The sequence below is a fragment of the Neofelis nebulosa genome, chromosome 2 (genome assembly GCF_028018385.1).
Source record: "Neofelis nebulosa isolate mNeoNeb1 chromosome 2, mNeoNeb1.pri, whole genome shotgun sequence".
Classification (NCBI taxonomy): domain Eukaryota; kingdom Metazoa; phylum Chordata; class Mammalia; order Carnivora; family Felidae; genus Neofelis; species Neofelis nebulosa.
Window position 1 is genome coordinate 45,002,020 of NC_080783.1, and position 4,294 is coordinate 45,006,313.

The following is a 4,294-nucleotide window of genomic DNA, read 5'->3' on the forward strand; positions in this document are numbered from 1 at the left end:
ACAGAAATGAACATAAAACAGAATGATTAAGCTCATTCATATGAAAGTACTTTGTAAACTGCTCAGATTTACAGCAGTGATACTATTAATCTGTAAAAACTGAGTCTTTGAAGTCAGCCCAGAATGAGAACTGATTTATGAAAACCATCAAGGCAATGTAAGAAACTTTTTAGATATGCTTAGAGCAGGAAGTGAACAAAAAAGACCTGTTTATTTCAAATGATATGTAACTCTGAGGAAGTTGACCTAGATAAAACAACATAGATAAGCTACTGCTCTGCTTCCTTTTCCTTCCTATATTAAAAAAAAATTCAAATTGGAAAAGGTGGAACAATTATGCAAAACTGACACTGTAGATACAATGTAGATACATTACAGAATCCTATAAATTCTTTGAATTAAAAGTCTCCAAGTGGAGTACCTGGGTGGCTCAGTCGGTTAAGTGTCTGACTCTTGGTCTCAGCTCAGGTCTTGATCTCAGGGTTGTGATTCAAGCCCTGAACTGGGGCCCACAGTGGGCATGGAGCCTACTTAAAAAAAAAAAAAAAAAAAAAAAAAAAAAAAAGGACAAAGGAAAAAGAAAAAAGTCTCCAAGGAAATCCCAGATCATCCTGACATGAAAAATAGGTGATGATAATACACTGGCAGCTCAGAAGATCTTTAACCCTTCAGAAGCAGGGATATATATATATATATCTCCATGCCCCAGTTCTCGACAAAGAAAAATCAGTAAATGGTATCCTCTAGAACTAATGTAACTTTCATGTACATGGGCACACTGAATCATGGTCTATGAGAAGAATATCCAAATTTCTTGGAACACTAAATGACTGAGGTCTAAAGGGAAGTCTCCATTCCTTGCAGTGAGAAATAGTTTCAAGTACTCACAAGAAGCTAGACAGACATGAAGAAAATGAAGAAAAGATGAAATCTGTTTTTCTTCTACCAGCAGTTAAAATGTTTCCCATGGGGCGCCTGGGTGGCGCAGTCGGTTAAGCGTCCGACTTCAGCCAGGTCACGATCTCGCGGTCCGTGAGTTCGAGCCCCGCGTCAGGCTCTGGGCTGATGGCTCGGAGCCTGGAGCCTGTTTCCGATTCTGTGTCTCCCTCTCTCTCTGCCCCTCCCCCATTCATGCTCTGTCTCTCTCTGTCCCAAAAATAAATTAAAAACGTTGAAAAAAAAAAATGTTTCCCAAAATTAAAGTTACTAGATGATGTATATCACTCTGCAATTAAACAGAGCTAAGGTGTGTACCTGACCTCCACTAGAAAGTGGTCCTAATGCTCCATTCCCTCCATCAGTTCCTATCTTTATTTCCTCCTATCCTGCTGGATCCTATGTCTATCTTATTCTGTTAATGATTCCCTCTCTTCTGTACTTTTACACATTCTTCTCTATGCCTCTTCCTAATATATAAACATGTTCAAAGGGTTGGTTTGTTTTTTTTTTTTTTTTTTTTTAGTATATTTAAAACAAAAATTCTCACTTGGCTTCGTGTCCTACTTTGGCTAACACTATCCTCATTATATTATGCTTCAGGTGTACACTCTTCTTTTCTCATAAACTTGTCAACCCTCTAAAATAAGATACACATTCTTTCTGGTCTACTGAAAGTACTCCTGCTAAGTTCACCAATGGTCTCTAACCTATTGAAACTAAAGGATATTCTGCAATCCTTGTCTTATTTGACCTCTCCTAAGCATTTAATACTGACTTTACCCTTCTTCCTGAAGTTATCATTTCCCTTGGCTTTTGGGATGACTGTTGCTTGATCTCCCCTGCCTCTGCAACATTTTTGTTTTTTTTCGGTTGCCTCATCTCAACAATATAGATGGGCTCATCCTGTTCCTTAAAATATTAGTGTTGCTCAGGATTCCATTCTTATTTTCTAAATAAATGTATAAATAAATGTAGTTCTAAATTTTCTTCCTCTCAGTATGCTCTTTGAATAACTTATCTACACCAGAGGCTTCACTTACACAATTATTTCAAGTCTGCATTTTCAGCTACATCCTCTGCTCCAAGTCATATACATGGTTTACTAAATATCTAAATGTGCATGGTCCCTAGGCACTTAATGGGGATAAAACCAAAACAAAACCAGAGTGTAACTTTCAAATTAGTACAAAACAAACAAAAACCTTCCACTGGAACCAAAAGTAAAAACATCGGGGCACCTGGGTGGCGCAGTCGGTTAAGCGTCCGACTTCAGCCAGGTCACGATCTCGCGGTCCGTGAGTTCGAGCCCCGCGTCGGGCTCTGGGCTGATGGCTTGGAGCCTGGAGCCTGTTTCCGATTCTGTGTCTCCCTCTCTCTCTGCCCCTCCCCCGTTCATGCTCTGTCTCTCTCTGTCCCCAAAATAAATAAAAAACGTTGAAAAAAAAAAAAAAGTAAAAACATCCACAATCACAGTAAAACATTTTAACATCCTCTTTCAGTACTCAATATCTAACAAAAAAGCAAAAGTTCATGCATGTTGGTGTTAACACAATTAACAAGCCTCAGCTGATCTAATGAAAGGGTGTATGTAGTGTGTGTGTATGTGTGTGTGTGTGTATAAATCCGCACTCAACAAATGGATGTTCAAGAACATTTGTAACAGGTTTATTTTCTAAAGCTATAATAATTAAAAACTGTGTATTAACTCTAAGACAAACAAAACCAATGAAATAGAATAGGGAATTCAAAAGTCAGTGGAGGTAGGATATGCCTCAGTAATAAATATCATTAGGATAACTGAAAACTGATAAGCTGTATGATAAAAAATATTTGAATACATACAAAATAAATTCTAGATGAACTCAATTCTTAAGTGTGGCAATGTTGAACTTTAGCTGAACCCTGTGTTCTCTGAAAGGAGTGGTAGTTGAAAAATCCCTCCACTTTTTTTGTGTTTCCAGAACCAATTAACTACAAAAGATCACTCTGTTCTAACTTATTGCCAGATATGACCCACTTCTACCCCTCCTCAGTGACTATAACTTCCTTGTTTACCTGCCTTTATAAAATTCAGGTCCCCTTCTTTTGAGATGTTCCTAATGAATGTTGTCACTCCTGCAATACCCTCAATAAAATCATCTTTTTAATTTCTGGTGACTCTAACAAGTATGAAAAACAAAGTAGAAGAACTGTTGAAAGAAAACATGAGAGAAAATCTTGTTAACACTGGGGCAAGTAAGAATTTCCTGACTGACGTGGATAAACTTCAAAAATACCGTTCAAGTGAAAAAAGTTGCAGAAAAAACTCTGCATTTATATATTATATAAAGTTTAAAAAGTCTGTGTGCATGTGTATAATTAGTGATACAAAACTATGTGATAAAAATTTAAACTATGGACAAAAAGGATACATATCAACTTTAGAATAGTTATTACCTGTTGTGAGAGAGGGAAGTGAATAGCATGGGAGGGGAGCAAGTTTTGCTGGATATATATCTTCCTCTTTTTTTAAATATGAAACTTATTGTCAAATTGGTTTCCATACAACACCCAGTGCTCGTCCCAACAGGTTCCCTCCTCAATGCCCATCACCCACTTTCCCCTCCCTCTCACCCTCCATCAACTCTCAGTTTATTCTCTGTTTTTAAGAGTCTCTTATGGTTTGCCTCCCTCCCTCCCTCCCTCTCTTTTTTTTTCCTTCCCCTCCCCCATGGCTTAAAGTTTCTCAGGATCCACATAAGAGTGAAAACATATGGTATCTGTCTTTCTCTGTATGACTTATTTCACTTAGCATAACACTCTCCAGTCCCATCCACATTGCTACAAAACACCATATTTCATTCTTTCTCATTGCCAAATAGTATTCCACTGTATATACAAACCACAACTTCTTTATCCATTCATCAGTTGATGGACATTTAGGCTCTTTCCATAATTTGGCTATTGTTGAGAGTGCTGCTGTAAACATTGGGGTACAAGTGCCCCTATGCATCAGTACTCCTGTATCCCTTGGGTAAATTCCTAGCCGTGCTATTGCTGGGTCATAGGGTGGGTCTATTTTTAATTTTCTGAGGAACCTCCACACTGCTTTCCAGAGTGGCCGCACCAATTTGCATTCCCACCAACAGTGCAAGACGGTTCCTGTTTCTCCACATCCTTGCCAGCATCTACAGTCTCCTGATTTGTTCATTTTAGCCACTCTGACTGGCGTGAGGTGGTATCTGAGTGTGGTTTTGATTTGTATTTCCCTGACGAAGAGTGACGTTGAGCATCTGTTCCTGTGCCTGTTGGCCATCTGGATGTCTTCTTTAGAGAAGTGTCTATTCATGTCTTCTGCCCATTTCTTCACTGCATT